The sequence below is a fragment of the Meriones unguiculatus genome, chromosome 9, assembly GCF_030254825.1.
Source record: "Meriones unguiculatus strain TT.TT164.6M chromosome 9, Bangor_MerUng_6.1, whole genome shotgun sequence".
Taxonomy (NCBI): domain Eukaryota; kingdom Metazoa; phylum Chordata; class Mammalia; order Rodentia; family Muridae; genus Meriones; species Meriones unguiculatus.
Genome location: NC_083357.1, coordinates 112,845,486 through 112,866,691, shown reverse-complemented (window position 1 = coordinate 112,866,691; position 21,206 = coordinate 112,845,486). Strand labels below are relative to the sequence as shown.

Sequence of the window (21,206 nt, the reverse complement as noted above, 5' to 3'; positions counted from 1 at the left end):
AATATATGTTTCTAAGTTATATATAACCTGCCCAAAGACATAACATGGAATATTTTAAAATATGGCATCAAAGAACAGCTAAACAAAAATTTCAACCTTGGTCAGCTTCTGTGATAGGAACAGGATGTCATGAACAGGTCTCAGAATCTGACAATGGATTCAGGGAAGGAGGGTCTCTGGAAGAGATACACCTAAGACTGCATCTCCTCTTTCCTCTTCCCAATTTGTCTTCTCTCTCTCTTTCTCTCTGTCTGTCTGTGCATATTTTGTTTATCCTAAATATGAAAATGCGTATGTTGCTAAGAAAATTGGGAAATATCACATTACACAAATTGGCACACTTTCTACATAATCACCTAGAGATTCCAAATTGTTTATATGCCAATTACTGCTCAGAATGGGCACATTTATAGTAATGCCTTCTTACCTGGTTCAGATCAGACCTTTTTCTACTCAGTTTAGCAAAGCAATAACTACACTTCATCTTAGCCAAAAGGCTGAGAAGGGGGACAAAAAAACACACATAAAACCTATGACCCGAAATGTGTCTTGTCTACAAGACGTGTAGTAGCAAAGATGGAAGAAAGATTGGCAGAGGGGCAAACCAGAGACTGCCCAGCTCGAGAACCACCCCAAGCTAGAGGGCGACCACTGTCACTATTCATGATCCTCCGCTATGCTTGCAGACTGGAGTCTAGCATTACTGTCTTCAGAGAGGCTTCATCCTGCAGCTGATGGAGACAGATGCAGAGACCCAAGGCCAGCAATGAGCCAAGCTTGGGAAGTGCTATGGAAGAGCATGAGCCCAAGGGGTCTCACAAAGACTGAACCACCAACCAAAGAGCATGCATGGACTCAAGGTAGACACCCTAACATATGTAGCAAATGTGCAGCTGATGTATCATGTGGGTCCCCTAACAATAGGAGTAGGGGCTGTCTCTGAATCTGTTACATACCACTAGGTCACTTTCTCCTGGCTGGGCTGCCTTGTCACTCCCTGGTGGGAGAGGATGTGCTTAGTCTTAGATTTGAGATACCAAGGTGAACTGTTACCAATTGGGGTCCCCCTTCTCTTGAAGGAAAGAGGGGAAATGAGAGGAAGAGAGTGTGGGGGTGGGACTCGGAGGAGAGGAAGGAAGAGTCTGGGATGAGGGTGGGATGTAAAATTATTAAATAAATAAATAGATGGAGAAACATAAAAATAAAAAAAAAACGAAAGAAAAGTAATAACTGAAACAAGTGTGTGTGTATGTGTGTGTCTGTGGGGGTGTGTGTGCTTCTTCCCAAAGAGCCTCCCGACAATCACAGATTTTCTTCCAGAGCCAATGTAACATTTTCTACATCCCATCCTCACTTTTGGTGCTCAGGTCTTGGAAAATTTCTCCCAAGGGCTGGTTCTACCCTGAGAGTGTCCTTGTTCCCCTTAAAAGAAAGCTATAGCTTTATATTTTGTAGTTTGTAGAATATGAAAACTTTTCTCTGAAGGATTTTTGAATCTCTTATTAAATAAACTAATTTATCACCCAACCTATAGCCTAGGTATTGTAATATTTATTGCCTGTACAGAAATGAATTTCAAGATATTGTGTCAGAAATACCCATTTTATTTTAAGGCTATATTCATGAAGACAAGAGACAGTTAAGCTGAAAGCGTTAACATGGTTTGAGGCAGAAGAGCAAACTATCAACTCTCTTTGCAGGATCATTTTTGTCCTTTTGAGCTTATTAAACTCAGCTCTTTGTGAACAGCTGATTTTCTAAGGTGGATCAGCATCTTACCAATTTTGCTCAAGGCTCCTTGAAGCTCTTGGCATTATTCAGTCATTCGAATTGCATCTACATATTTCTTCATTTACAAATATCTTAGTTTTGTGTGAAAGGCATTTAAAGTTTGAATTTTCTTTGCTGTTTGAAGTTACACATCTCCTTAGCAGCATAGCAGTGCATAGTTATAGACAAAACTTACAGTGGGGTGGTTCCTTGCTTCTAGAAAATTTGTAGATATTGAACAAGTCATGTTGTAACCTGCAATTTACCTTCCTTACTTATGAAATATATATTAGTGATAATGGAGCCTTATAACATTTTGTATGTATATGTATTAAAAATATACAAAATATGTTTGGAATAGGCACTGGTATAATAAATAAGCAATATACACCTCCAATGGGCAATTCATTTCTCTACAGTCTTGTTTACAGGATCATGCATTTGAAATTAAAGAGGAATCATCCAGACAAATTTACACAGACATTGAAACTTACACCAGTATACACCCGATGTACTTAAATTTCCAAGCTGTCTATTCTGAGCTTACATGGGTGGGAATCTTTGCCTATTATCTTCTCTCTGTAATTGTCTTCAAAGGACACCAATCACATCTGAAAAGCTCAGATGATTAAGGTGAAATGGTTCAAGGGCCTTATTAGCTTTTAAAGAACTTTTATGATGTTCAAACTTCTAAGAGTTTCTTCAAAGGCCATTTGAGAAAACCTTGCTCACATATAAGATCACAAAGCATTATTGGCAGGCAGATGTAGAAATGCAGTCCTCCATCTGTGAAATGGAAGCCCCTGCCCACCAGCGTTTATTAGAAAGGACAGAAAGAACAGCGGGAAAACAGTTTAGCATAGTACACACCAAACCCTTCATTAGCACCTCATACCCAGTCCCTTCTAGCCAATTGAATCAAAGTGCAACCTCCTTCATTTTCAGAAGGAACAAAATTCAGGGGATTTTGGGGTGTTTTCTCAATGGCATTTATAATGCCCTTGTATTTTCACATGAAGTTGACCTGTTCATATATATGTGCTCATATAATGTAAATTAAATACACCATAGGTTAAAACACTCATTCACCACATACTGCTTCAGATTTGTATTTTATCTTCTAAGATACAAATTAGAAAGGGAGGAGTCAAAGTAGCACTGTTTGCAGACAGTATACTAGTATACGTGAGTTAGCCTTTCATTGTGTTTAAAAACACGTTCTCTACCAAAGTCATCAATGTATATTATCCATGTGAGATTACCTTATGAGACATCATTCTTCAGCATAAATCTTACGTGTCAAAATAAATATCTGCATAAAAGTGCTTCCATGTTTGCTATAATAAAATTCTTTAACATATGCAGTTCTGAAACATGTGTTCTAAGACTCAGTAAAACTTCACAGGGGATTAATTTAGTGTACAGTTAATTGTTTAGTAAAGAATCTAATAGTTTTTCCACCTTTTGAACAAAACTAATTTTGCAAATTTTAGCTTCCTTTCATTTATTTCTAGTTGAAAAGCACATATGCCATCTGCCATAGTCACATTTCTAGACAATATTATTAGTCTCTTTTTCTTCATTTATATTATTTACACCTAAAATATACTAATATGCCATGTTTAATATAAATTATGGGTAAGCTTAAATATGCATGCAAATCAGGCTCTATACATATTTACCTAGTTGTACCTTTTTAAAATTAGTTATCTGCAGGAGACATATGATGAATAAAATTGGCATTGCCGAAAATTCTATTTCACCATAGGCTATGTGATTACAGGTTTTAATATGAGTTGATTAATTTGTTTTTATCATTGATGACATTTTTCAGCAGATTATATAATACATATCCTTGAAATTTATCCATGGTTCTAACTAGGAATGCAGTTCACATCATGGAAGTTATTATGTGAAGCTATATAAGTTGTGAGCTTCTCCAATACAGAGGAGAAGCTGCTTACTCCAGATGGAAATAAGCAAAACAATGCGTTTGCCATGTGTATGTGCAATGATGTTAAGTGTTGGCCATGTTTCACTTAATAACACTGTTCTCCAAATAAATCCAATCCTCTTGTAATATTTTTTTTAATTTCTATGTTTCTATATATATTGAATGCATGTTTATAAATGATCCTATATTATTGAAATTAGCATAATTATATATTAAAGTATTATTTATTATATACTCTTGAACATTGAGGTCCTTTTAAAATTTATTAATTGTTTTATTAATTACAGTTTATTCATTTTGTATTCCAGCTATAGCCCCCTTCCTCATCCCCTCCCAATCTCACCTTCCCTCCCTCAATGTCTCCCATGCCCCTTCCCCAGTCACTGATAGGGGAGGTCCTTCTTCCCTTCCATCAGACCCTAGTCTATCAGGTCTCATCAGGACTGGCTTCATTGTCTTCCTCTGTGGCCTGGCAAGGCTGCTTCCCACTCAGGGGGAGGTGATCAAAGAGCCAGCCACTGGGTTCATGACAGAGAAAGTCCCTGTTCCATTTACTAGGAAACTCTCTTGGATACCGAGCTGCCATGGGCTACATCTGTGCAGGGGTTCTAGGTCATATCCATGCATGGTCCTTGCTCGGAGAAACAGTCTCAGAGAAGACCCCTGGGCCCAGATATATTTGGGCCTTGTGGAGCTTCTGTCCTCTCCAGGTCATACTAACTCCCCCTTCCTTCATATGATTCCCTGTACTCTGCCTAAGGTTTGGTTATGAGTCTCAGCATCTGCTTTGATCCACTGCTAAGCAGAGTCTTTCAGAGGCCCTCTGTGGTAGGCTCCAGTCCTATTCCCTGTTTTCTTCCTCTTCTGATGTCCATCCTTTTTTGCCTTTCTGAATGAATATTAATCATCTTACCCAGGGTCCTCCTTCTTGCTTAGCTTCTTTAGGTGTAAAGATTTTAGTATGATTATCCTATTTGTCTAATGTCCATTTATAAATGAGTATATACCAAGTCTTCTCAGTTCAAAATTTGTCAATACTCTATGCCAATCAATGAAGCAAATGGGATTTAAATATATATAGTAGTTGATATAGTATATATATATATATATGTGTATATATGTGTGTGTGTGTGTGTGTATGTATAGTAGTTGAATTTGTAACTAGAACAGTAAGAGAACTGATGGAGATCAAGGGGTACAAATTAGCAAGGAAGAAGCCAAAGTATTGGAACTTTTAAATGACATGACAGTATATATAAACAATCCCAAAAATTATACCAGGAAATTCTTACAGCCAATAAACACCTTCAGTGATGTGGCTGGGTATAAGACTAACTTAAAGAATTCAGTTATATATATATATATATATATATATATATATATATAATTCTTTGACTTTCTTTTCTGTTAATAAAATATCCACTCATTCTTATTTCTCCCTGAATTTAAAAAGCAAATGAAAATAATAAATGAGAAAATGATAACTGCCTATTATCTATCTATCTATCTATCTATCTATCTATCAATCTATCATCTCTCTATCTACAATTATTTCATGGGAGTAAAAGGAGTAACGAGAGAGTTAGAGGAATGAATATGAGAAGGCATATGCTACACATGCGTAGATGTGTCATAATGAAACCCATTCATTTGTATTCTAGTGTTGTAGAAATTCTACTCTAATTGAGACCATTTGAGATGCAAATGTAGTATAAAGATCAGAGCGTTTTATCCACTGAACTAGGCCTTGTACTTGTGATCAGAGTGATCAGAGATGGGGAATGAGGATGGGAGGGATGTAGGGGACCTTCCAGAAAAGCCCTAACCTTTGCTCTGAGGAAAATCAAGTTCGTCACCAGATCTGAGTTAGTTGCTGACAGATCAGGCTGGCCATGCCCCCGATGATATGTGACATGCCCTCTGGAAAGCTGATTGCCATCCACATACTGAAGAAGATTGCTTTTGATCTTTAACAAATATTTAACAGCTTATATTAAAATTGCACTGTCCTCTCCAAACCATGTTGCAATTTAAAAATATGGTCTAATAAAGAATCTTATTAACCATATAGTTATTACAGCAGTATTATCTAACCTGCTTCCATAGTCAATAAAAGACATAGATATCTGGTAGATTTTAGAGTAGCCTTATCCTGCCTGGGCATGGCAGATATTCCTAAGCTTTCTGTAACTCCCAAGACCCCATCTCATGCCATCTGCTCTAAAAATTTCTATTTGGGCTACCTCTTCTCCATAAGTCCAAAATACTCACTAATGTACTTCATCTGGGCCAATTTTCTCCAACCATGCCAATAGGCCGTGTGTTTCTCTCCATGCTGATACATCAAGGCTCTCTGCTTCCTTCCTTCTCTCTGTCCTTCTCTCCAGTATCCTTCTGTTCCTGAAGCCCACAAACCTTAGCCAACCACGCCTCATTTGTCCTGCCCAGGTGTGTCCTCATCTGATTACTAACCAAGCAGAAATATTTTCTTAGGCAAGGTTTACACAACAAGGACATTACATGAGAATGTGACCTCTGGGCAGCACCAGATCTCGGGGGCCACTACTTACCATTAGAATATATAGCACCTGTCCAACCCTCAACACCATGTCTATTATGTGCACCCTGAGAATGCTCTTAGTCAGTGTAAATCCTGATAACCCCTCACAGAAAGAGGACTTTTATAAGATACTGCATTCCAGCTGCCTCACCAAAGTTCTGTGCCAGATAGCCCTCTACCCATGACTATAAAGTTGGGGTTTTGTTTTGTGTTTTTATTCCTTTCTAGTATTCTGAGCCCCACTCATATTTTAGTCTCCCAATTCTTTCTGTTTCTAATGCTTTTGCTATATCTTTTATCTCTATGTGGACAATTGCTACTATAGCATACAAGGTGCTTCTAACTAGACTCCATGTTCTTAGAGGGCTGTGTCCTAGCACTAACATATAATCTATTCACTCTCCTGCTCATTCTACTTCAGTTAGACTCTTGGTCTTTTCAGATGTTCTCAGTTCACTGAAATAGCCAGCCTCCAAGACCAGGTCCAACTAGAACCAATTTTAGAGAATTTTGATTTTCTTTCCCCTGTGGAGGTAACTATTTTCAGTTTGACCCATCACTGAGCACTCAGCATTCTTTGGCACTACTTACAGTTCATTGACTGTGGCATAAAGACTCAGAATCTTTCGGTATCAGTGAGGATATGTAAACATGCAATATTGTGATCTTGCATATGTTTGGCAAATGTCCAATAACTAGCATGTATTGAACATAAGTGTTTCTTTTCAGAAGAAATAGAGAGAGACATACGCAAAGAGAGAGAGGTGGAAATGAACTTACATTTGTAGATCTGTATAGTTTTTGAATGAATAATAAATATCTCTATGCTAAATATCACATCCTGTTTCATTTTGTGGAATGCTATAAATTTAGCAAAGTGACATGAAATTAGCAAATGAAAATGCTTCTTAGCCTTAAGGATATTGAAATAAAAATATACTACAAAGTGTGCCTTTCAATCATCTGAAATATGTTAATTAATAGTATTTTCAGATGTTATTGAAAAGTAATAATTTTATGTGCAAAAGTAGTGACCCACCAGGCAAACTACTTGCCATAAATAGGTGATGGACTTACTTGGATCCTCCTCACCCAAGAGCAAACATACATGGTATCACTAGCATGGTATCCCAATGGAAAGTATTCAGGAAAATCTCTGCAAGTTTATGCTCCAGTTAGTCTAAAATGTGTAGGAACAAGAGACTATTTCTAAACTTGTGCAAGATGAGGACGACTTCCAAAGAGATCCAATAACCTCCACATGCAAGCATAAACCTACACTCACACATGTGAACACAGATACACATATATAATACTGACGGAAAGAAAGATTATAAGCAAGGAAAGTACAAGTTTTATAATACAAATGAGTTACTACAATTCCATGTTCAGATGAAGCTAACATGAAACACTGTATTGATTATTTATTCAGTAGTTACCTCTCATCCATAGGAAACATATTCCAAGACCCTCTTTGGGTATCAGAAACTGACAATACCAAATCACACACACACACACACACACACACATCCCAAATCAATAACTAATAAAAATTACAATCTAACTTATGCCATATTCTCCAGGATATAGAAAATACTTAAGTCCTCATAACAAAGTCAAAGAGCTATAATGATCCTAAAGACTGAAAGAGAGAGATAGAGAAACATGTATACATTCCTACACATATGTGATAAAATATGTAACTTAGGCACAATAAGAGATAAATGGTAATTAATAATAACTAGCAAACTAGCATAATTATAATCGCATATTGTAATACCCTTCTCCTAAGGGTGTTAGATCAAATCATTCTCACATGGGGATGTAACCTAAGGGGACTGACCCTGATATTGTGTTAGCACTAGGCTACCACTGACCTTTTATTGACCCGTTAGCAGAATTCAGTCATGACTATGCCAGGTAACAATGAAGAATTGAAACCATGGAAAGAGAAAGTTCAGGAACAATTTACTCATCATGATTAATGAGACAATTATGCTTCCCATAAAAGTGCTTCAAATGACATTCTGGAATAATTTAATTCCTTTCTATAAGTTGTTTTACTCTTTGGTAGTAGGATAGAGAGGGTCCCAGATGAAATGGATGGGGGAAAAGGAGGTGGATATGATATGTGAAATAACCAATGAATAAATTAAAATACATTAAGAATAGTAAATGTAAAGGCAAATTTAAAACATGGCACTTATCACTCAGAAAAGAATTCTCATGTGCAGAACCCTTTGTGTTTCTATGCTATGACTTGGATTTAAAATAGAGGAAAATTAGAGCCAACTAGATGTTTCAAAGTAGAGAAACATGAGGAAAAATAAGGTGGAATTTTCACTTAAAAGTAAAACAAGCCTGAGACACAGGTTATATATCAAAACTTGTCAGATGTGTGATGTATGCATTTCATAGGACTAACAGAGCATAAAGGTAGAAAATTATTAAATACAGCAAAGAGAAATTTAAGGAGTAATAAATGCATTCACAAGAACACTGTAGAATGACAAAATGTGTGGTGCAGTGAGCCTGTCTGTTCTCTGCAACAGATTTCTCATTTGGCCACAGTGAACAATCGTCCAGCTGTCGGGGGAAAATTTGTCATATTTGAATCAACTTTTTCCATGCCAAAAACAAGGTCAGAAGTAAAGAAAAGGAACATCCTCTCACTTATTGGACTTGACAGTAAATTACATTTTGATGAACAGATGGACTTCAAGAGATTTAAATTCATAATCAAAGTGTAATCGTGAGGAACTGTGACTTGGAATTTTCAAGTCAGAAAACCAGTGAAGGACATATCTTGAGCCCCTGTCACAGATTCCTGTCTTATTTTCTAACTAACAGCATGCCTACCAATGTTTGAAGAGTGTCTACATACGATAAAAACCATGTGTAACTCAGTTCATATCTTTCTAAATAAAATTAAAATTCTATGTTCAATAAGTTGGGGTCAACTAAATGCAAAGGTGTTCTTTCTTGTATAAGTCAGTATCTCTGGGTGTAAAGCCTTATAGGACATATTACTGAATGTGTACATATCAAGATGCAGCAAGCTATGTGCTTTTAAATGATGTTAGCAAGGACAGTGATGGGAAAAGTGAGAAAATGGCAGGCGATAAGTATTAGTGTACTTAGGAGCACTCAGTTACTACTGCATGGAAAGATGGGCTCAGTTAATGGTCACATACTGTAAATTTCAAAGACCTGAAAGAAAAGATGGGGAAAATGTAGACATAAGTATTTTGCAAGTTGATATGGTCACTGTGATTTAAAAATTGGCCGATAAATATACAAAATGGAAATGTGCTCTATAGGTTCAGTATTTTACAGTTAGAAACACAATATACACACACACACAGAGGGAAAACAGCATTATTCAAATCTTCAAGAGTGAGTACTGACAAATGTGTTGTTCATCAAAGACATCAAAGGCATCATGTCCAACGTGCTTAGAGACCAGCTAGCATGACTTCTCCCTTCCCATCAGGGCCTTACTGTGCAGCCCACGCAAGCTTCCAGGTTGCAATCTTCCTGCCTCAGACTCAAAGACCTGGGATTGCTCACTATGGTGTGCTACTATGTTTTTATTATTATATTTATTAGAGTTGGTTGTTAAATCTTAACTATAATGAAGATCACTCTATGAAGAGAACAAAGGACAATCAAGTATTAATCCATACTACATGAGTTGAGAGATTTCAAGTTATTGCCCAGCACAGAAACATTTTGTTTTTCCCATTTTCTGCCTTGCTCTTTTCTCTTCTATGACTTTTATGCTTTTAATAAAAAATATGTAAATATGTTAAGCAGTATAACCCTGATATGGATAATAAATCTTCCATGTACTTCAAACATGTGTAGACTATGATACCAAATTAGGTTTGGAGAAAATGAAGCACAATTACAATTGATGAGTGACATGACAAATGACAGACATAACAGAAGTTTACTACTTTGATCTTCCCATATTGGAACATATGCTTGCAAGAAATTTTTTATTGTCTCAGTGTAATGTCACTAAGATGGACTCCTTTTAGTTTATGGGAGTGCCTTGAACAACTGAAACTATCAATCTCTCTTAATTACTTACACTTAGTAACAGAAAATTCACACAGCATGTTTGTTGTACAAGGCAGAAAAGGATCAGTAGGCTGTGGGAATAAAGTATAGGCAAAGTATAGCAAAGCATCTTGCAGAGTCAAGATGATGATATGGTAAATTAACCTCTAAGCTAATATGTCATGAAAATGTGGGTGGTAAGAGAGATATGAGGTAAAAGAATATGATAAAAATATTATAGTAGAGTCACAAAAATATTGAAAAGCCTGGGAACAAAATTCCAAGCCATTAAGTGGACTTAGAGCTCAAGTTACAATTGGAGTGAAAAAGAAGGCTGCATTATTCAATCATTATGATGTCTACTATCCTGAGGACAAGCTAGAGCTCAGAGCCTGTCCCAGAGCTTTCAGGCACAGCACTTCGATGACCCTCTGTGCTGTGTGGACAGCACTCTTCACGTGCAACAGCGGGCATCCACAGAGGACAGCAGTGCTCTTAAGGAAACTTGAGCAGCAAACCACCTTTGATTTTTCAGCAATAAGATCTGGGCACTCATTATATACAAAGAGCAGAGAAAGGGCTGGCGTTAAACTATTTTCAATACAAAGTATAGTTCTCCAAGATAAAGAACTGTTCAATCTAGCATGTTAATACCATAAAGGACAAAGATAACTAACACAGAGTACAAAATGTGTTATGGTATGACTACAAGGAGAGAAAAATGTCAAGGGTGAAAGACAAGCATCCTGAGGCATCCCGGAGTATATCTATGAGCTGATGGAAGTCTTATCTGTGACTGCTTGTGCATGCAATGCAGGCAGCTGCAGATGGACCCTCACCAGAGGGACCCACAGTTAGTACAAGAAACACCGCAGCTCCCTTCTGTGCTAGCTTTGCTAATTATGTAGCCAGTTACAGTTCTTGGGCTTCACAGTTAAGGAAGCTGAATGATAGATGCGGGGGAAGAGTTGAACTGATGACATTTCATCTGAGGTGCCATTTCCAGTGTGGTGTAGTGGGGAGCTTACATTTTGGAGAAAAGATAAATAGCAGAGCCTGATGGATACTGACTTAGAGACACCACAAGGTTTAAGCAAACAACAAATTTCACAGGTGACTGTATCCTAAGGGCCCAGAGGTCTGGAGCAAGGGCTTCTACAAGCATCATCAAATTAGGGTTGTGAATACAACTATATAACAAAGAAAAAATGACCAATGTTGAATGATGAATGTTGGCAAATATGAGAAAACTCAACTTTCTGTTAACAAATCAATCATGAATACATAATCTGACAGGCAGCTAGCAGTTACATACTTAATGCAAAGTGCACAGTATTATTCCATTCTTTTTAATGAGTCAAAAATTTAGTGAGTTTGTTTTAACAAGGCAAAATAGAACAGAATGACACTGTGTTCTTCCCTTTAGAAAGTCCTTTTTTAATTTTTTAAAATATTTCAGATACTCGGAAGCCTGTGCTTTAATGAAAAAAAAAAGATAAATTTAATGTTTGTCTTAGAAGTGACACCTTTTGGTAACCCATGGAATGCATTGAATGCAAACATTTTGACTGAAATAATATCAGATCGCTTTTAGCCCCAGTGGATCTCAAGACATTTCAACAACAAAATTCCAGAACTTGTCTTAGTTTCTCAAGATGAAATCATCTTTATAATGTAACTTTTGTAAAAACATATATGCAACTCAAAAGTAAATGTGATTTAAAATTTAGGTATAAAATATTATATCTTATAATTGGGGATATCAGCAGCCTGAACTCATGTATTTTTTTTTATCCTATGATTGGTGATTTGTTATTTTCTCCATATAAAAACCTATTTACAGTACATAACATCAATCATAAAATCAGAATGCTGTTGGCTCCATGGAAACTGCTTCCCAACAGATTTCTTTGAGCGACATATTTTTAGAGATATTTTAATTGCACCTTAAGATTGTCTACTTTGCTTATATTCATTGCAATTTTTCAAATAAATCCTGAGATATCCAATCATATGATATATATCATAATTATGATGAGAGAGAGAGAAAGACAGAGTGAGAGCAAGAGAGAGAGAAGAGAGAGATTACTTCTTTAGTAAAGAGATGGTGTGGCTTTCAGAGAGTTTGGGTTTTTTGTTTTGTTTTGTTTTTTTGCACTTTGAGTGCTATTCTTAGATGCATTGCTACTCACCATTCTTACTGAAGTGGCCATTTCTTTAGTATTCGGTATTCAGTAAGCAAGATAACATTTCATATCTGAAGAGAGAGCCCCATGATTCTATTGCATCCAGGTCCTGACAGGGGGTAATTATTCTTTGATTGTATATATTCAACATATAACATGTAAAAGTTAAGCGGCTGTTATGGAGTCAATGAATAAATTATACCTCTGATAGAGGAGATTAGTGTTTCTGGAAAGGTATGGTTGCAAGAGCCTATTTCTTGCTACAGAAGAACAAAATGAGCTTACTAACTCAAATGTGTCTTATTTCCATTTTAAGATGGAATAATTCTTCCTATTTCACGCACAAATATATTTATGTTCCTCGCTCTCTCGGTGTATGTATGTGCAAGTAAGTGCATGTGTGTGTGTGCGTGTGTGTGTTTGTGTTTGCTAAAGTACTGAGTCATTATATTATCCCTGAGTGCAGTGAATCCTCTTTCTCTGACTTCAGAAACAAACAGTGAACGGGAAGCCAAAGCAGATACTAGCTTGGAAGCTTCTTGTTGAGAGCTATCTGGCTCATCCTCCAACAGGATAGTTTCTAGTTCCTTGTGTCAGCGAGCTGTCCTGAGCCTTCACTAATAAGAGGTGTGGCATGAAGGGAATCTTATCGGATGCTTTCCTGTGGAAATTCTTTGGTATTTAGTCTTCAAAAGTTACATTGCATTCATGCATTCACAATGAGGATCCTCAGAATAAATTCTGTAGTGAAAGGAACAGTTTATCCTGCATGCTTCTGATTAAAATGAACAAAAGCAGAAACAGTAATGTATATATGTATATATATATATATATATATATATATATATATATATAATTTATGCAGCTATAGGAACATGCTTTGAGTTCTGTGTGCATTTTCAAAGTTATAATGTAAAATTGCATTTGCAGAAAGGTTTTTTTTTTAATTTTAAGAATAGATGTTTTCTATCTCACAGACTCTTTAAGTGAGAGATGAATGAAGAAAGCTCATCATACTCACATGGATTCAGGCTAGAATGCAGTTAGAAGACGATGTTGGCACTGGGCAGCCAAGTCCCAGTACACTAGTGGTACAGGGTGAGAAAACGCTGACATTGTAATACACTTTCCCATGTCGAAATCTCTATTTTGGACCCCTTTAATGGTACACACTAACAAGTGATTGGGATACCCAGGAAACAGTCTTTTATACCCGGGTTATCACTGTCCTCTTCATGGATTACTCTAAGATTGAAATGTGAGTGAACGCAAAGGCAAACAAGCCTCATCTGTGGCCCCCCACCCCAGGATAATTTTTGCCTGCCAATATTGGAATATTATTCTGAGAGAGCGATGGTGGAGAGGGGTGGAGGGAGGTACTAAACAGCCCGTAAGTATGATGGAATGCCTGGTTTCCAGGGCAGCCTCAGTGAGACAGCTCAGTTTTACTCAGGGTGAACAGGGCTATATATAGTTTGGGGAGGCATTAGTGAGGGGTTCCCAGGGTAGGTGTATGCCATTTGCTGGGGCTCAAGGTGCCAGGAATGCTTTACATTCCAGAAATTCCAGACTCTTGACTGGCAGACTTTTATCAGGAGAAAGGAAGGTGAACCTGCATTTTAACCATGGGCTATGGGACCTCCCTCAGGGTAGGTCCTGCTTAGAGACACCTTCCAGATGAATTCAGACAGAGAGAGAGAGAGAAAGAGAGAGAGAAGCCCACTGTTGAGAAAAGGAGTCCCCCATTCTTCTCTGAGCTTCATAGAGCTATCAGGACACAGTGGACTGGGACCACAGACACCAGGATCTTCCAATGCTCGTATAGCATTAACTCACATGTTAGGTATCATTTAAATATTTTCCAAAATTGAAGTACGTGGAAATACCTTGTGTTTCTACTTAATATGTGCAATTAAATGTTGTGATTTAGTGTACCTACTACAATTGGTGAAAGGGTTCTCAGGCTTTTCAAGAGCAGGACAGCTGCCACAGAGTCACACCACAGTGCAGGGGTTCAGTTGAGAGATTTATTAAGCCACAACACAAAATGGCTGCCTCTAAGTGGGAACCCAAGAGAGGAGGGACTTGAGCTGGGAGGGCAGTTTTTGTGAGGTGAGCAGGAGCCTGCCCATCAGTTTTGGCAGAGTTAGGGTGTGGCAGGGTGTGGAAAGCTTTGAAACCTACTTCTGGAGTCAGGGGAAGGTCAGGGCCTCAGGAACGTTCCATTTGCCCAACAATTGAACATGTTATTTACTGACATTTAATGTATTTTATTATATATAAATGAAAATTAAGTGTTGTGGGGGACCTTGTCCACTGGCCACAGAAGGTGAGAGGGGGCCAGGGGAATAGGTTCTGGAGTTGATTCCGTCCTTCCACATGGTGGGTCCTGAGGACTGAACTCAGGCAGCAGGCTTAGGAGCAAGAGCCTTATTGCACTGAGCCATCTTCCCAGCTGATATTTTGTTTCAGTCTTTCTAAGAATATCTGTTTATTTCAGGTTATACAAATGTGTTTCAAAAAGTAACTTTGCCAAGTTTTCTATAATAGGAGAGTTTGTTAGAACTCCACTGTATTTCTATATTTGTGTTCAAAGGTGCACACTCACTAACTCCCTCACATACACACTTTGTGTCTGTGATCTAAAATTCTGCAGAATCACTTTAGTCTTTAACTTTCTCTTTTGGCTATTCTTTTTGTGTGTTTTTAAATAGTAAGTTTCAATGGTAATTGTTGTTTTACACTCTCAAACAGAAATTTACTATTTTTAACTAAATATTATTCCTGTTAAGATCATCTCATATTTGTCTCTGGTTAAAGGTAGCATAAGTTCTACTATCTTTCCTCCAATCTTATCTTCTCCATTGACACCATTTATTTGGGTGTATGTTACCACTGTAGGAAGGGCTTTGCTTGTTCTGAAAATATTTAGCATAACATAGTAAATACTTGCACTAAATAAGTAATAAACTACTATAATAAACAATTTAGTATATATTTTCTTAATATTTTACTTTCATTTATGTATTTATTTGTTTATCTGTTTATTTATTTATTTTTGCCAATTTTACTGCAGCTCTTCTGTGCAACTATTGCCTCACAGACTGAAACATTCCATCCTGTAGGGATGTCCCTTAAGGAAGAAAGTAAACAACTCAAAATATCTCCATCAAGTTCCTGAAACTGACTACATTTACTAGGTTCCTCCTTGCCTGAGTATGCAATCAAAGCTGAGAGTCCTCCTGGCATGAGAGAGAGAGCTGAGCTGTCAAGAAGATTCTCACAGAAGAAGAGCTATAAAGCCTGAGACCAGACCAGCTGCCTGGAAGGAGCAAAACCCAGCCAAGATGCCTGGAAGAAGTTCAGAACAGAGATAGTTGGAAAAACACGATCCAGTGAAATGCACACTTCCACCGAATTGGACTTTGGTGGCATCCATACTTTGGTCTGCAGAATCCCTACCTGCTATCAGTAGACAGTGGACCTGTGTGCCATGTCTCTCCAATGAAAAATTTTGTCGCATGATAAGCTCCTAAATTCTGCTATTTCTATAGTGAACACATGGAGCTGCAAAGCTCAGACCTGTCTTTACTGACATTTCTCATGGTGCGGACATAACAGGTCCTGTGTGGAACCTAGCACTATTGATTATCTGAATGAGCACAACATTAGACTGTCTTTAAGTATTTGCTTATTCCCACGGACAATGCTACTCTTGGCCTTAGAGAAATGCCCCTCCCGATAAATGGCAGAAAATGCAGAAACTCCTAAGTGATGGTTGGGAGCTGAATCCTAAAACAAGACATTTACACCATCACTTCTATGGCTCAGAAAACATCCCAGAGGATAGTATAAAAGGAATATAAGAGACAGAAGGTAGACAATCCGGGTGTGGAACGTGTCTTCTAGGCACAACACCATGTTGTAAGAATCCTGAACTCATAATAGCTGGGCTTGCTGGTGTGGGTTTGCATGAGACTGGTCCTACCAGGAGTCAGACATGGGTATGGGAGAGGTACTTTACACCCTGTTGAAATAGCTGCTGACACAGTCTGTGACCAGTGTTCATTGTCGTCAGTTATGTGACAGTTGTAGTGAGCCTATGAGGTTCTGGTGGATACTTCAAACCCATGGTCACTCAGATGGAAGTGACTGACACAGAGGGTCACAGGAGAAGTGGAAAGTCATGAATCCGGCGAAGAGCTCCTGGAGGCAGGAAGGGAACATCTGGGGTGGGAGGAGGCAAAGGAAAGAAACAATCAGAGTGGAGTACATACATGCATGGAATGGTCAAATACCAAAGTTAATTAATGAAAAACTTAAAAAGCAGACTGTGAGTAGAAACTGTGTCATTAGTTACAATCATATATTTTCCAGTTTAAAAAGTTTTGTAAAGTTAAAATAAAAAAAACACTCCTTTTCATTAAGTCATATGCACATGTTTTGTTCATACTTATTTTCCTCCTCTGTCTCTCTTGCCTTTCTCTTTTAGGCCTGTTTCATCGCCACACTTAAGATCTGTCTCTATGCTCCCTTTCCAGTTTTATTATATACATGACCTATATTTCACAGATATGCATATAATATAAGCCATGAAACAAGACATACTTATGCATTTATATACGTATGTATGTATGTTTGTATGTAATTTATATACTTATTTTGTTCAATATAATTTCTATCTCATTCATTTTCCTGAAAATGTTATATTTTCATTTCTTTGACCATAAATGGTCAAATAAAATTTCATTGTGTGTATGCTGTTTATTTTCTGAATTCATTCATGTGTTGACAGACATCTAAGCTGGTTCCATTTCCTACCTGCTGTACATGGAGCAGCCATAAACACAGATGTGCAGGTGCGTCTGCAGCAGGCCTTAGAGTGCTTGGGCATATCCAGGAGAAGTACAGATCATTCTAACTTTAGGGTTTGTTTTGTTTTTGCAAATTTATACTGATTTTCATAGCATTTGGGTCAGTTTATATCATCACCAGCAGTATGTTGGATTGCCTATTTCCCCACACATTTGCCAGCGTTTATCCTCATAAAACTGTACTTTTAAATGTTTCAGTGTCCACTGCAGCAATAAAAAAGGACAACACACCACTTAGGCTATGCACACTTGTTAGTATTATGGGACTTTTGCTGCTTGCATACATTATGTCAATTTTTATTCCTGCCATGAATGACAATAAAGTTATTTTGGTAGTTTGCTTTCTTGAAGCCTTGAGCTAATATAGCATGTGGTGTGCGTGTGTGTATGTGAGTGTGTGTACAATCTTAGTGTAAAGATTATGGGCAAATGATGTTAAGGAAACAGGCCAAATCTCTGAAAAGAGCTAGAAATATTCATGGCTGCAAAGTGTAGATCTAGAAAATATTGTTCGTCTCATTTTCAGCAGGGATTGAATCAGTTAGCTGCTTTGGAATGCATTGATAAACCATAAGAAAATTTTCAGATTCCTAGCACTTTGGCATTGAAGCGCACATTTGTAGCTGGAAAAAAAATGAATTATGAAAAAACAGTGGTAAGTGCGAGAAGTTGAAAATATTCATTCTGAAAAATCCAGACCCTGAAAGACAAATGCCACTGCTTCTCTCTCAGATATGGATGTTTTCTTTACATGTGTGTGTTTAAATTGGAATAGACTTAGAAGTTAAGGGCTTAATAATGAGCCATGGAGGTGATTTCAAAGAGTGGATAGACCCTAGGTGATATACAGATAATAAGATGGATAATGGAAAAGGAAGAGTGAAGTGTAGTGGGAATGGAATTATAGAAGGTAGAGAAGGAAATGTAGGAGGGAGAATTAGCACTCAAGACCTAGGAAAAGACCACAAGGAAACCTACTATTATAGAGGCACCTTAAAGCATACACATAGAAGAGGATGTTAACTTCATTTAGATAAATAGTTACATGACCAATTACACTGAAAATTTAATAACACTATAAAATGTACATCCACTTAGAATAGGCTTGTAAGGTGGCCTTTTTATTCTAGAAATCAGAGGACATTTGTCAAACAGTAAAGATCTTTACATTTAATGCCACATTTAAAAGGTGAAAGAAATAATATGTGGAATTACTTGTCCATGGCAGAATAACCTATTACTTTACTTTCAAAAGCACATGACTTCAATTTTACATGACAATTACATTATATCACTTAGACCACTGAGTTTTATCAAATTTTGCACTCAGAATTAAGTGCTGGGGGACTTTTTTTTTTTCCATTTCATGATGATGAGACTAATTTAAAACCATCTCTATTCTCACAAATAATATGTCTCTGTCAAAATTAAAACCTACTCTACTCAAAGAGCAAGCCAATCAGTTCATGTCAAAAGCAGTCCCTGTTCTCATTACTATGAAATCCACTTGGACACTGAACTACCATGGGCTACATCTGTGCAAGGGTTCTAGGTTATCTCCATCCATGGTACTTGGTTGGAATATGAGTCTCACAAAAGACACTGAGCCCAGGTTTTTTTGTTGTTGTTGTTGTTTTTTTTTTGGTTCTGTTGCTTTCCTTGTGGAGCTCCTATCCCCTCCAGGTCTTTCTATCTCCCCCATCTTTCGTAAGATTCCCTGTACTCTGCCCAAAGTTTGGCTATCAGTCTCAACATCTGCCTCTGCTGTGTAGAATCTTTCAGAGGCCCTCTGTGGTAGGCTCCTGTCCTGTTCTCTGTTTTCTCCCTGTTCTGATGTCCATCCTGTTTGCCTTTCTGAATAAGGATTGACCATCATACCCAGGGTCCTCCTTCTTGATTAGCTTCTTTAGGTGTAAAAATTTTAGTATGTTTACCCTATATAATATGTCTAATGTCCACTTATAAATGAGTATATACCATGTGTGTCTTTATGCTTCTGTGATACCTCACTGAAAATGATCTTTTCTAGTTCCCACCATTTGCCTGCAAATTTCATGATTTCCTTGTTTTTAATTGCTGAGTAGTATTTATATAGTGTAAATGTACCGCAATTTCTGCATCCATTCCTCAACTGAGGGACATCTGGGTTGTTTCCAGGTTCTGGTTATCATGAAAAAAGCTGCTGTGAACACGGTTGAGCAAATATCTTTGTTGTGTACTTGAACATCTTTTGGATATATGCCTAGGAGTGGTGTAACTGGATCTTGAGGAAGCAGTGTTCCTAATTGTCCAAGAAAGAGCCAGATTCATTTTCAAAGTGGTTGAACAAGTTTACATTCCCACCAGCAATGGAGGAGGGTTCTCCTTTCTCCACATCCTCTCCAGCATGTGTTGTCACTTCAGTTTTTTATCTTAGTCATTCTGATGGGTATAAGGTGAAATCTCAGGGTTGTTTTGATGTTCATTTCCCTGATGACTAAGGTCACTGAGCATTTCTTTAAGTGTTTCTCTGTAATTTTGATTACCTCCACCTGATGGGGGGAACAGCATTACCAGGCCACAGAGGAAGACAATGCAGCCACTCCTGATGAGACCTGATAGAGTAGGGTCAGATGGAAGGGGAGAAGGGCATCCCCTATCAGTGGACTTGGAGAGAGGCATGGGAGGAGATGAAGGAGAGAGGGTGGTATTGGGAGGGGATGAGGGAAGGGGCTACAGCTGGGATAGAAATTGAGTCACCTATAATTAATATAAAAAATAAAAAAAATTAGTTCACATACACACCAAAAAAAGAAAGAAAAAGAAAAATAAACAAACAAACAGAAAAAAAAACCTACTCTACTCATTGTACTTTAATTTCTTCTCTTTCTCCCTACAGTTCAATTTTTATACACCCTATTTATGCCTTGTACTTTATCTGGAAATATGTGCATTTTTTTTCTGTTACAAAAACTAATAGCAGTATAGCCTAATGCTTGTAAAAATTAGGTAGCCTGGAAATTATAAATTTCCAAGCAATAGACTCCTGTCTCATATTTTATTAAATCTTGCACTCCTCCATGTAAAATAAGTTTGGAACTCCAAAACACCTGCTAAAATCTTTAGTTTCTTTATAATTGTTAAACATATTTATGAAATTCCATGTGTTCATGTTTTGTTTTGAATCACTCAGCCCTGTCTTAGAAGCAAAATACACCAATGTCAGACCTTTTTTTTTTCCAATGTCTTCTTGAGTTTTAGTTTCTTAGTCTTTAAGATTGTCCACTCTTCTCTGTCTACTTTTATTCTCTCTGCCATCTTTTATTCTGTATAATTCTGTAAGTCTTCCCTAAACAGTATTAACTCCCCTTCATGATTAAATGTCATTTAGATAGTATGTCTGGTGTACATTATCATTTGGAGTTTTATATTACTACCAATATTAACTGGGTATATACTATGGTAATTTTGTCAAAACTTCTACTCTCTGACCCATAGTGTTTCTGAAGTTTAAACCATCTGTAATAGCTGTAGACTAATCAGATTGGGTCCTTTCAGGTCTGTGTTTCTAGGACCTCAGGAATGGCACACATAATGAGGCCCTTGGCAAATATTGTTGAACAGAGAGCTTTTCCATTCTTCGCCAACCATTTTGATTCTGAGCTCATTCTTAAATTTCTGCTATCACAAAAATCTACACACAAAACTGCTAATATCCCTTTTCTGAACCGTATCAAGATGTATTCATTTCTTTTTTTGAAACATAATACAGATTTGAAAAAGAAATCAATATTTCAAATTCAGTGATCTTTAATCTA

The 21,206-nt window shown here is 37.3% G+C and overlaps 1 protein-coding gene and 1 long non-coding RNA gene across 3 annotated transcripts in view; both read right to left on the bottom strand.

The window, feature by feature from the left end:
- Positions 1-21,206, bottom strand: part of Gpc5 (glypican 5) — a 1,404,356-nt gene that overhangs the window by 407,162 nt on the left and 975,988 nt on the right. The gene's annotated exons all lie outside the window — the stretch shown is intronic.
- LOC132656529 (uncharacterized) overlaps positions 14,549-21,206 on the bottom strand; it is a 107,337-nt gene continuing 100,679 nt past the window's right edge. Inside the window, exon 5 of the long non-coding RNA XR_009594308.1 lies at positions 14,549-16,762. This is a non-coding gene — a long non-coding RNA (uncharacterized LOC132656529). The remainder of the gene's footprint in view (positions 16,763-21,206) is intronic.